The sequence below is a fragment of the Dreissena polymorpha genome, chromosome 15, assembly GCF_020536995.1.
Source record: "Dreissena polymorpha isolate Duluth1 chromosome 15, UMN_Dpol_1.0, whole genome shotgun sequence".
Lineage (NCBI taxonomy): Eukaryota > Metazoa > Mollusca > Bivalvia > Myida > Dreissenidae > Dreissena > Dreissena polymorpha.
This window is the reverse complement of record NC_068369.1, coordinates 48,590,621-48,605,253: the sequence shown is the minus strand read 5'-3', so window position 1 is coordinate 48,605,253 and position 14,633 is coordinate 48,590,621. Positions and strand designations below refer to the sequence as shown.

General features: G+C 31.4%; 1 long non-coding RNA gene across 1 annotated transcript; it reads right to left on the bottom strand.

Moving 5' to 3' along the window:
• Positions 1-5,489: 5,489 nt before the first annotated feature.
• LOC127860693 (uncharacterized) lies at positions 5,490-13,462 on the bottom strand. The gene is made up of 4 exons (XR_008039894.1): positions 13,442-13,462; positions 12,727-12,748; positions 11,978-12,014; positions 5,490-11,243 (listed from the first exon to the last, which is right to left on the bottom strand). It is a non-coding gene; the product is annotated as an uncharacterized LOC127860693 (long non-coding RNA).
• Positions 13,463-14,633: the final 1,171 nt, after the last annotated feature.

Sequence of the window (14,633 nt, the reverse complement as noted above, 5' to 3'; positions counted from 1 at the left end):
AGTGTTTGTTAAGTAATGAACTTTCGGTACAAACCATGCAAGCATGAATGAACTAAAAACATTGTACTGAATAAAATTGTTTATTATAGTGTCAAACATAGTTCGTTCTATTCCGTGTTGAACAGCTTGGTTTCCTAATGCGGTAGTTGCAGGTTCGAACACTGCCTCAAAGTAATTAAGTTAGCTTCAATGTCTCTTTTTAGGTTGACAAAATAAAATGTACACTATGTATATGTTTCTGAAATCCTGTGTTTGACAATAATGAAGAGACTGCTTATCTTTATGTTCCCGGCTCTCCTGTGACCGTTTCAAAGACCCTTTCCTGTGTTCTTTTGTCACATCTGGCCTGAACCAAAAGAACGATAAGTAAAAATCGTGCAGGCAATAATTGATGGATACTTACGATGGCTGCTAGACTACAATCGGTTGACTCACTGCTACTTGTTTTCATTTATTACACGGCATTGTGATCTGAGATTGATGGAAGTAGGTAGATCCAAAAGACATTCAAACAGAGCCAGTTTGAAAATATTCCTGAAATATGCGATTCGGCGATTGTGTTAATGTAAGGCAGTCCATTCATATATATTTATAATTAATTTAATATTAAACGCGGCAGTAAGATCAAAACATGGCAAATTAATTTGAAATACGTTTTCTCCTGAATATATTGTGTGCAGAATAACCTATCTTATTAACATTTGAGAAAATCATCTATTAACAAAAATAGCAATATCATGGTTTGGCCTCATGTTTATAAGAACAACATTTTAATGGTGTGTTCGTATGGTCAATTTATTAATTTATTTATCCAGACATTTTCCCTCATAGTTAAATTGAACAGACAAGCCCCAGGCCTATATGCCATTTATAAATATACATTCCTTAGTTTAATAGCAGAACGTTTCCTGTCTAAGCTACGCATCTTTCCTTAAATTGCATACTAGCGCCTAGTGTTTAATCGGTATATATCATTGTTTGTATAAAAGTAAGCCAGTATGCAATAAACAAGCAGTGATGTAGTATCACAAGTCTTTATTGTCACAGTGAAGCCCGTTAACGGTTTCGCTAGTATCTTGTTGAATATCGTATTACTGGACTTTGGAAAGTGTTTGTGTTAAAACTGAAGGAGCAAAATAAACATCAATAAAAACTGTGTCAATGTGTAAGCTTTTTTGTTCAATCGAATAACGCTAAACTATTGCAAGTACTGCATTTGCTACACCTCCATGATTGTAAACAAGTATTATAATTGTCGACATGTACATATTTAACACTTACAATAATGCATATGAGCCGTGCTCTGTGAAAAAGTGGTATAATGTTGTATAATGCATGTGCACGTTCCAGAGTAGCATGTGGAGTCCGAATAGGAAAATCAGGGACGACACTTTCCGTTTTATTGATATATTTCGTTTCAAGAAAGTCACTTCTTAGCAAAAATCAAGTTAAGGCAGAAGGTGTCCATACAGAGGTCGGCTTTAAATGATTGTCAAAGTCACGGGATCACAATTGGCTCTTCCTCGGCGAAAACGTGTGTCCCGTATTGTAATAGTGCAAACTGTTAAAATCGTTTCCCAAACTAAGGCTTAGAGCCAAGTTTCTTTGTAATTATTATTATATATTGGTCTTGTACAAATCCTGTGCAAATATGGCACCTATTGTCACTATTTATATAGACTTAAATAGCAAAATGACTTTACAATCTTGTCCTATGACAACTTAAGATGAAGAAGTTTGGTAATTTGTTTTGATTCATTCTCCGTACCAAATGTGTTAAAATCATTCGATTGTTGCCACATGAGTACTTCAAAATGGGTCTTCTCTGAAGGACAGTGCTTGAAGGTGTAATGTAGTGCGACAGTATAGCGTTTTCTCTTTACTAAGTGTGTTTAAATCATGCTAATTGGGTAAATACAATGTTACGTCTTTAGTATTGATAAATTAATATATTGCAAATAGTTTTCTCACAAACCTTAACTCCAACACATCTAAACATTATAGCAGCATATTGTGTTCGTCTGCAAAATTTGTTTCAATCATATCCCTGGGGATTAAACTGGTCACGTACCATAGTTACATTTATACTTCCTTTTTGAGAAAACAACTATCCGCTATAACACAACACCGACACAATGTTTACGATTTGTAATGTATCATCGATTAGTTGTCGACAGCTATGATTTTCAAATAATGTCCCTTGTTTTACACTGGCCACAGTGTATGCAGAATGCATACTTAATGTCGAATTGTTAAGCAGCATGATTGCTTTGCAATATAAATATTACACATATGATAGAGTTATGACCTTACTAGATATGTTGTTTATAAATCTTGTTATAGATATAAGTACAATTTATTTTTTTTCGAAAACTTTATGTCATTTACTTATCTACATACCTTATATAAAATTTAAACAAATACTTTCAACTGTTTGTCCCTTTAACTGTCAAACAAAAAATAAAATGGAATAACAAAACAGTAAATATTCATGGATGGTTCAAATTATGTCGAAGTTTTATTTTATTATTTGATGTGCTCAAATTTGCTTCGAATAAGTTTATCTTAATGGCTAATTTAAAATAAGTATTCGAGCTTAAACTATAATCTAACCCCTATTTTGGTTATGAGCAAAAAGGTTGACTTAACACAAATCTTGCAAGGCTTGACCTGTTGTTTTTTTAACTCTGCTCCTACTTGATTCTTATTCGAAATTATCATTGATATTGTTAAAACCAAGAAAAACATTCTGATTTTGTTTCATAAGGATTGAGTCATACATAAGGCGCAACAAACTGACTGTAGGTCTCCACATGGAGCTCAAACTAAACGCCCCCGTGAAAGTAAGCTGCAATCGTCCATTATCCGCTTGAATATGATTATACAACTTTATGAATCGCAAACGAAATCAGACACATACAAATGACCCAATAATTGCATGCGGAGCATAAAGGCGTTTAGGCGATTTAAACGTCCCGGCGAAAATAAACGCCCTATACTACTGAGTGTCGTTGATGTTAAAACGAGAAAACTTAAATAAAGAATAATACGATCGAGATTATTTGCATGGCCTAAATGCAACTTAAAAACATAAACATGAATAGGTAATGTAACGCTGAAGATAAATAAAAATCATAACATTACACTTAGTAGTGTGACTTATAGCACACGTAGTAACATACATGAATGTACGATTGTGTGTATATAAATATACCGTTAGTTGGATTCCCACATCGATGTTGTATTGACGATGTATAATGTTATCCTATTTTAAATTGAGTGTTATATTATCGAAGTACATATTAGTAATATAAACTATACGAAGATCTTCCTGTCAATAGTTCAGTAGTTCAGTTCAGTTCTTGATAAAGCTATTCAACAAACGTGTATATCGTTCTAATGCATACTTGTTATTTTGAAGCTTGGTTATCTCCCCTCTAGTTATTGATTTGATTACGTTTTTAATTCAAGTCAACTTTTACCTGCGTAACCAACATAATGAAGATTCGACAAAATGCATATTTCGTACATCTGTGCTGTTGATCCTCTTTGGGAGGACCATCATCTGTGAATATTGGTTGTGTATGTACCGTCAGTTACCGTCAATAGCATCATCAGCATTAATCCAGTATAAGTTGTCAGGTGTTTTGTCGACGAGGTTAAGGTATTCCTTTTTCTTGGAAGGGGGCATTATAAAGTCATTTACCAATAAGTACTAGAATAGTTTGTCATTAACTGGATTCAAAAACAATGACCCAAAGCCCTATGTTTTATCAAAACTATATGAGAAATAACGTTGTAAATGGTAATTGCAAACCCGTTTCGGTTCAATGGACGAACACTTTAGGAAACGTATATTTACTGTTTCTATGTTACGACCGACCAATTTAACGCCGTAAGAAAGGCATGCAACAAAGGTAGATGCCAATAAAACCGTACTTAACTCAAATCGCGCGTTAGAAAATATTCCTTCCTAAACAGCGTTCATAAAAGATACAATTGCACGACGGTGACTGGGTAATTGATTACTATACCACAATCTCTGTTAGCTGATTGGAGGTAGACTTTTGTTGTTGATAGTCGCCCTCTTAGTGTTTGCTTACTCACTGATCAACCAGGCCATTGATGGACTGTTCACGCTTTTATATTCCTTATATTTTAAGACCTGGCGATCAGACATGAAATTGATACTCGAGCTATTAAACGATTGCCATACAGCATTAGCATTAGCCGTTTTGTTTTCCTCGCGATATACATGATATACATGGTTATTTATACCGTAATTACTCTAAGTTTTCGGACACTCTCAATTTTCGAACAATATATTTTATTGCGCTTTTCTACCGACTTTTGTCTTGTTTTCGCTTATCTTGTGACACTTCGATAATGGATTTTTACAACGGGGATTAAAATCATAATACCTTTCAGAGTTATGCCTGAGGGCAATGGACCAATCCTTTCGCGTACTTGGGAAAATAGCAATGTATACCGATAGAAAGTAATTGAATCACCCGACAGAATTTGAAACAGTGTGGTCCTTTTAAGGATGCAGAATGTTTTCTGTTATAACGTTTTTTTTTCTTTATCATTTCATTCAAGAGTTAGCATAGCTGTGAAGTCGTTCACAGTTGTATTAATTTTGCAGAAGAAAAAAAGAGCTAATCACAAGATAATTATTGTACATTGATTCATTGCATTTATTTTAATATAATTATAATTTTCAGACACATTAATTGTTGTCTCTTAATTTTCTGACACATGTAATTTTGGAATAGTTTTCGTATTTTAATTTTCGGACACAAAATAATTATTTTTAAATGTCCGAAAACAAAGAGTAATTACGGTACTCAACAACACGTGTGAGAATGGTTTCCTTATTAGTCGCTCCTTATGTGATTACTCCATAAACATACAATATAACATAATGATGGACACGATCCTACTTGTTGAAATGGGCTCCATATTTTATTAAAAGGAAGCAAATAGCGAACCGAGTTAATGGAGGATGACATTCTTATAGTGCCATCAGTTGTTTTGAAACTGGAAATTAAAATACAACTAAAAACGACAGTGTTAGATTTGCTGATAGGGCAATGTCACATGATATATCAAACAATTTACCAAGATGTTTGGTGCAATAATAAAATACTAAATCGTATTAAATTGGTCAATTGATATTTAATAAAACATATCTACCACTCGTCGTCATTTTTAATGTTATGTTGTATTTAAGTTTTTCACGAAACCCTTATGTACGCTAGCCAAATGCTGATTTACAAATTATTTTAATAAAATATGGTCATCAATTTCGGTACAGCTACTATTGAAAGAGCAATGCTTTTTGCATATTTGTGATACGACTTTGACAGTCACTGTAAAACAACAATACAAATTTCAACTTTAAACATTCATGAAGTATTAAAGCAGTGAATTTAAACGTGACAAAACGTATTGACACTAACAATGTTTATCAAAAACAACAACTGCCATACACGTGCAATATTTATTACTATATGTGCAAACTAATTGAATATTGAATGCTAACAATAATTCCTTTCATTAAAAGTAAATTTTGTTAATATAATGAGATTTTGAGGCTTTTCCCCTTTGTCATTATATTTAATATGGATAATGATTCGTTTGTCTTTGAATAATTCTGGAATGACAGTTGCATAATTTATACGTAATTGTAATTCTAATTATACATATTATAATAAATATATATTGAATGCAGCCTCAAAACAACATTTGATAAATATATACGTTATTCAATCACGCATTGTAATTATTGTCCCCTCATACCGCTTTGACATGAATGGAAGCCTAAAAGGTTAAACGTACACTGTTTGGAGATTTTATCGGACATGAATTAATATCAACAGTTACTATTTAATGTTCGCGCGAGAAACTTCTTATCATATAGCAAACATTATTTTTTAATATAAATAAAAAATACGCCATGATATTTTAAAACAAATCAATGCGGTTAGAGACAGGACAAATTTCTATTCAGATGGACCGATATTCGGTCGGAAAAGGTTCCTATATAGCATAATAAAAGAGATAAAAGAACACATCATACTTAATGAACTAAACATGCTAGTAAAATAACAATAATGAAGATATTAGGAGTCATTGGACCCTGTCTTCTAGGTAAGACACCAGTAAATATCGGTTTGTCCCCCCCCATTAGCAGACAGTTTAGCAATTAGTTATGTTCTTCTAAAAACAAAAATAAAAATATATATTAACATTTTATAACTTTTCTATGAGTTAAAATATTAAGCTGTTTATATATATGTATGTAAGAATAACGTGTTACTACAATCATCTAAGATGCAGTGCATTGGACATTGCACATTGTAATTATAAATTTGGTAAAAAAGGATGTGAAAGAACGTAAGGATTGGTCACCATATATGGGTCCCTCAGATATGTTAAAATGAAAACATGTTTTTCAACAATTGAGTGGTTACATGATGTGTTTGTTACAGTACAATTTTAATCTGGTATCCAAATCCTAGGACTCCAAACATCGCAAATCGTTAACAATATATGAACATTTAGAACAAAAAAAAAACTAGATACTAACTATACGCATTTGAACCCACATACTCTTTATACATCGGAAATAAATGGGAACAAGTTTTATTATTTACCATGCTTATTGTATGACACTTTTAAATAAGTCCTTTTGACTACGCACGTTTTTTCCCAGATATTTCATTGATGCATTATGGTTGAGAACAATGCACATAACTCGGTATGATTTCAATTCATGGGTTTTACTTGCCGTGATGTATGTTAATCTCTACTTTGTTATAACTGGATATATAAAATATACAAACAGCCAATAACATGGCAATACGTAAAACATAACATACCCATTGAACACGTTGCAGAAACAAAATTATAACATAATAACACAAAGCATATAACATCAGATAAGACGCCTTTGTTGACTATTTACAATGGTTTTCATATCCGTTATATTACAATTTGCCAATGTTTGTTCCAGATCGACTTGTTCGTACATGTATTACTTGACATAAAGCATGAGAGTTTCCTACAAATCACAAGTTACCGCAGTCAGAAAATTCAGACAAGTCTATTAAGAACTGCCTTACCAACAAAAAAAACCATTTCAGGCGCTTTTCGTTTACTATATTTTAATTTTTACTGAATCGAGTTTGTAACAATTGCAAAATGCAACAACAAACAACGTTAATATAGCATTTTGACGATTCAATATAATTACCATACAATCATCAATGAACTATTACTAATCATATTTGATCCATTGATATAGATACACATTTCCTCCATGCTATGGAAATTAGCGCATTTAGCGGATTGATGTGAATCAACGATAATACCTAAAAAATTCCCCGTTCTTCAACGGTTGCAATATAATATATGCCATAAAACGTTTTAACATTGAACGTTTATTCATTTGACCGTTACGGGTCACATGATATCATTCATAGGTATGATACCGTATTTTTATTCTCAAACTAATCTTTGATACATTATTTAAAAAATATATTATTAAACATCTTAGCACATTTGTTTTGTTACGGGCTGACTTTTCAATTCCGATATGCAATGTTATTATGCATTACTACTAAGCAATTAGTATAATTACACAGTATGTACGATATGTGAATTTTATCTACACACGATACTTGGATTTATGCGAGACTGTGCCACCGACAGTAAAGCAATACAGATGGGTCAGCCATCAGATAATCACATAGCCTGATACACAAGCTTAATATATTTTAATGGAAGGGACATTAATTATCAAACCGGTCACATAAAACGACAGAGACACATGCATGAACGAGGTGTTTAAAAATTAAAGTTGCCTATTCACATACATATATTTACAAAAAAATACACAAAGTAAGCAATGTAATATAATTTTGCTGCAAAACGCACATTTTATTAAATTCTGACACTTTCATACCTTTGCAAAACAGGCTTTATTTTCTAAATGATCAAATACATTCAGGTGTTCTTTTTGTAAATTTCCGAATACGTATTTATCTTTCATAGATATTGGAAAATGAAAGATTAACATTAATAATCACGAATCTTGTGATCATTTTTTCCTTAACAGCTCAAAATATGAATATCGATCATATATGAAAAGAATATTTTCGTATTTGTATTTGTTTTTATTGACATATACCTATACGTTTTCAGTTCTTCTCTCTTATATACGCATGAATACTTACACCATTTGTTCTTTTAATCACATAGTGCGACTTAACGGATCACATGCGATAGCCCGAAAAGACCTAATTTATTACTGTCAACAAGATTGCAAACACACTTACATGAATATAACGGCAATGGCGATGGGATGCAGCTCGCTTTACCGTTTAAACCAAGCATATATATAAACTATATAATGAATCTATTCTTTTTAAATATGTATGAATTGCGTGATCACATTATATGCTATAATGTAACAGCTATTGGAGAACGAATTGTATCTAACAATAAATAACTGCGAACTATCAAGACACACTCTTACACTTGACGATAATGATATAAACGTGTGGGGCTATTAACAGCATGTCGCATACGCTTATAACATAAAATACTAAAATATAAACCACAACCTTGACATAAAAATGAGGCATATAGAAACTGCAAAAGATACCGTGATTATCTAACTAATGATCCATACACAACAAAGAAGCAAATACAAATATTAAAAGAATACCATCTTTAAAAAAGAAATAATGTGTACATATAGTAATACAGTTCAGTATGACAATGCTTGTTTGCGCAACTATGGTATAGTTAATTTAACCTTGTAACTAAGTATGTTTTACATAAAACAAAAATACAAATACATAACATACGATGCATTTAAAATAAACTGCTAAATTGGAAGAGGTAAACGTATTTTATAACTAGAAGAACGATGAATTGCTGTCTATATACATAATATTTAATACAAAGGATGAGGCCATTATTTATATTTTTATAATTTAACTGTTTAATGTTTTAATGTTAAATACACAAAACAAAACAAAGATGGCACAATTTATCATTTAAATGTCAGTTTCATAAATCAATAAACACGTTATTTACAAAACTAAAAAGTAACTGATATATTATTCATATGTTTTTATACAACGACCTCATAAACATCTTGAAATTACAGTTAGATCTAGAAAATATAATAATATTAAGTAACCTTTCCGGTAACCAGGTAATAAAAGTGTTTATCAAAGTTCAACGTGAACATAAAAAAAAAATCTATCATGTTCTATCCCTTGTTGAGAAAACAGTTTGTACATTCCACAAGACAACATAGACTTTTTTCACAAACAAGGTTTCAAGGAAACAACTCAAACAGATTTACGTAAGTACAGTACATTGTCCATCAGATCTCGTTTTCATCTCTCATATATTCCGACCGCATACACAAACAGATGACCAGACTTTAACTAATCTTAATAGTATGATTTTCAAACCAGTTTATTATAATCAGAAACTAATATGAACATTGCCAAATGACGTTATCTTCATGCATAGGTCATTGGTTTTATATCGTTCAATTTTCATTTTATTTCATCTCTGATAGGTGTTTCTTGTTAGATTTATTTTTTAGCAATCGCATAAACAACAAAGGTATGTAATATGGATCCTGTACACCCATTATTGCTCCTTCTTCCTGTATTTGCGCGATGATGATCTGAAATATTAACTTGATGACGCTATATTTTTAAATCTTTTTCTATAAAGAAGGAATGTAGTAGATACTTGTTAGTAGTTTCATTTCATTGTGCCTCAAAAAGTCGTAACACTCTTGCTCTGGTATCTTTCATACCATTGTGTAATTAAATGATAATTAAATTGAATGCATTTCAATTCCCTTTTATTATTGTTTAATTTGAGTCACAATGCTATGAGGTTAATTTCTATTAACAATTAAATGTAACATGAATATTGCTGGGCCAAGTGTGAAGTTGAGCGCTCTAAAAGCGGTTTAAACCCCCAATGCTTTGCATTGACCGTTCCAAGGCGGTGACCCCAGCTTTATTCTTATTTGTGTTTATGTTGTTTTGTATTGTGCTGTTTTGTTCTGTTTGGGCAATTGGTCACTTGCCTTAAATAAAGGACCAACTGATTGTTTATGATAATAATTCAATACTGCTCCAGCAGCTGGAGTTTCACTTCTTTATAATGTTTGTGTCAATACGAAAACAACTTTTGTCATACGTATGCAAACATTTTACTACTTGTTCATCAAGCCTGTAATACACTTAATTATGCAACTGTTGAAAAAAAAAAAAACACGCAAGGATCAGAAAAACACGTTTCAAAATTCTTGGTCTGCTCTATTGAGCGTGCACCACCGCTCAATTAAAAAATGCTTACTCTTTATTCAGAACAACACTTAAACGTTTTACGACTTTCACATTTTTATCATATTTCAATTTAATAAATATTAATGGTTTGGAATGCTTGAAGAATAAACCCCACCAGTATTAGCATGACCCTGATTTGGATGCATTTATAAAAAACACACCAACGTTTCAACGAATAAATGAGTGTCCGAATCGGAATCGGATAAACAGATTGCAGAATACTCTAAAGACTACTAAATAACGGTTTTCGTATGATACAAATCGTGAAACAGGTGTACTATGAAATCTGAGTTGAAATATGGGACACAATTAAGTCGACTAATATCTGCTTAATGAGTTCAAGAGTAACAGGCGTGAAGCTATATTACATCACACAAATGGTAACCGATTTGTCTATACTTATTAATATGATCATATTAAAACGTAGGTACGATTCGGCACATCTCGAATGAGTCATAATTGTGTCCAATACGACAACGATTTATGAAACTGCATATAAATATTAAAAATGCTATTTATAAAATATATACACAATTCAGTTAAGAATCCAATATTAGAAAAAGACTTTTAATTTTAAGTCCTACAAACAGATAAAAATACACAGTTCATTGCATTTAGTCGCCAATGTGATGACCACTCGAAGTGGCGTGTTAAATATTGTAAATTGTATTACTATGACTTAATTTCACAATATAAACTCTCGTAATATAATGAAATCGTGGTTTATAAAGTCTGTTTCAATACATTTATGAATACAATATCCGTTGTTTATCAAGAAGCGCATTTTCATCCTTGCAAGTTGTCAAATGTCTTCGTCTTGTCTTCGTGTTGGCTGCGTATATCTCATAGATTCTGAATTCAACAACAATAGATGAATTAAATAAACGCATGTCACAATATACTGTAAATCTATAATAATTGATGACCTTAATTGATTTAATGTGATCAAGAGAAAAAACAACTTCGTGTTATTTACAATATCCCATTTGATATAGTAGAGCTATGTTTGCTGGGCAAAGCATGAACATGACATGCGGTAATCGGTTATATTTACCGAGATAGGGTAAATTAAATTGACTAATCAACTTATGTTTAATTCACATGAATAAATAAACGTCAGTGTTACGAAATGATGTTGTTATAAATTTTAGATCAATGAATGTCGTCAATCAATGTATTTCTTTACCTTGTTAAATAAGCAATCAAACTGTGTTGGTTTTGTTTCCAAGTAAAGGGTAAACTAGTATTATTTATTTTTATTGAAAACAAATTATAGTCAACAATATAAACGGGACACACTCAGCAAACTCGATATAACTACCTTAGTTCCTGTTAGAGTATCAGTGGCAACAAAACAAGAAATATACAGCTATATGCATTTTCATATCAAAGGTTTATATAAATCTTTGTAAACACTGATATGTTAACTTCAAAACATGGACAAAATGGCAAAGATCTGAATTAGAAAAAAAAACAGTAATATACTTTATTGTTACGATGGTGGTTTGTCTAATGATACATGCATATGAATTAAATACTTATATATAAATATTTACAAACAAATAATATATTGCATTTGTACTCACATCGTCTTCATTGTTTTCCTTATTTTATCTTCTTTGCCTATCAATCAGACAGCCGTTATATAAATCGTTAATTTAAAAAAAATCACATTATTATTGGTTTAAAATCAAATAGTGTAAATGAAGGCTTCTAAAAGATTTTACAAATCGCTTTCGAACAGTGTCGACTTTCAAACTGTTTTTTTTTTAAATATCTTTTCTTGAATTACATGTATTAAATAAACACAGCTTTCTTCTTGTACATTAGGTTTTCAATATTGTTTTGTAAACATTCATGTTTGTCGCCATTTTCTTAGGTCAAACGATAGTGTCGAGTTATTCCGAAAAACAATAGACATGGTTATAACTAGTTTTGCTTAAATTAATTTGTTTGAAACTCAGATTATAACATGGCTATCAAACTGCTATTGAACCAATTAATGTGTGCTTGTTAAAATAATATATCGGACACAAGAAACAGTAATAACATATAAACGATGTTATCAATATACTTCACACTAATGAATTGAACCTTATTACTCATAACTCAAAACCACAAATGTCATGTTACGTGATATATTTGTCTAAAGTACAGTTTGACACCGTGTGTGAATATCACTTATCTTAACACGCTTTGCAGTCATTGGTAGAGGTAGAATTAAACTTTTGTATTGCATGGTTACTGACATTACAATATTCAAGTCCGATGTTTTTTAAGACTTTCCCTCAGACGCTGTTTTTGTTTCGATACTTATGAGATAAAACATACTTACCAACTTGTTCATTCTAGTTTGTCTGAAACATTACCACAAACTATAGGATATTCAAGTTATACAATAGTTTATGTCACACACATACAAATTTGACACGGTAACCTTAAGTCAATTAATTTTAGTTGCTCACTTAAGTACATAAGGCATGATAGAGTTTAATGATGTTAACTATCACCGACAAAATTAATAATTTCTTCGTTTTTTTATTGAAAGAAAAAAGAACAACACAGTATACGACACAATGTTTATACACGATTGGTAATCACTAAAGCTTTAACAATAAACGACTATTGCTGAATTCATGTTTTATTGTCTATCATTCTCATTTTTAAATGTTTCGTTTAACCCCTGTTTTTTTCAGCGGCTAGATTTCTAAGCGAGCACTCGCATCACTTCATAATATTGTAGGATATCACAGATACATATACGCAATGACATGCACACGGATCAACGATAATAACCGAGTAAACCAATTATCAGGATCTATCTGATCCTTATTGAGTTTAAATGAGAGAAAGCTGACTTAGGTCGCCACTTGCCTGGATTTTGTTGGTTTTGGTAGATTATAAACTTTAAATAACGCGTTATCATAGAAATATAATTGTTTCATATGTGACTAAGCGGAGCAATGATTGGTTTCAGTTAAGACGTATATTCAGTTCATATACCAACCGTGCAAAAAAAATAAAACAAAATTGACTAATGGTGTACTTACATGCTAGAAATTTTGTTGTTCTAAAATATAAAAATAAAAATTAAACTGTACTGATATGCACATGCGCATACAGAAACACACTTGCATGAAAGTAATATAACATACATTCGCTTAAATTACAAGCATGCGCTTACATTTTGCAACATTAATATCATATTTTATTTAACGAGGTTTAATGAAATCATGAATAATAATCGACGTGTGTCAAAAGAAAAATATAATTGCAGAAAACATTGTTTGTTATTAGAAGATCTTGACATGTTAGACTCACCATATCTTGAAGTCTGAAATGCGTCAAAAATGCTCATTAGTTAAAGTCAAATAGTTACGACACTCTAAATCTTAGCAGCATATCCGATAACTTCAGGTATGATGAATAGGCATCAATAGCATAAATTGATTCAATTAATATACGCATAAAATAAATATAATGCCACAGAGAAGGCCATTATTCAACAATATAAACAGGTAAACTAACTACAAGGAACTGCCTGTTTTGCATTCAGTAAGCTTAACACATACTCTTAGAACTGTATGTGTATTCATCAACTCTAAAATACAAGTAAATTAAACGGTAATTATTTATTATCGTAACTAAAGTATAAAACGGTTGTCTATCTAGCCGTTCTGACTTTGTGCGCTATTAAAGTGACGAAAATATCGTCTTAAACTGGCTGCACCAAGAACTATTAATCATAGTTTACAGTCGTTATAACTACTACTGAAATGAATACAATAACAATACATTACATATGTATTCATTTGAACATGTTTCCACTTACTGTCTATTCATTTTATAAAACAGGAATACTAATAGCGACACATATGTTGGGGTAATATATGTCAACGTTCAATAACATGTTATGAGAGAAAAAAAAACATCAATGCAGTGGTAGGTCTAAGTGCAGTCGCCAACAGAACATTTTATATATTATATGTAGAATGAACGTGTTTCATGTAATGTAGTGCATTAAAACTATGCAAATAAGGTAATTGGAGGAATTTTGTACTCACTTGCTGTCGACGCTTGTGCTCTAAAATAAAAAAAAATATTGATTGATTGTGCATGCACACACAGACATATATATGCACGGATGTACAAAAATATATATTGTATTTCGTTATAAGATCAAATCAGAGCAATAATAAGAAACTCAAAAATATTGTTGAATATATGAGCAAACAAAATAAT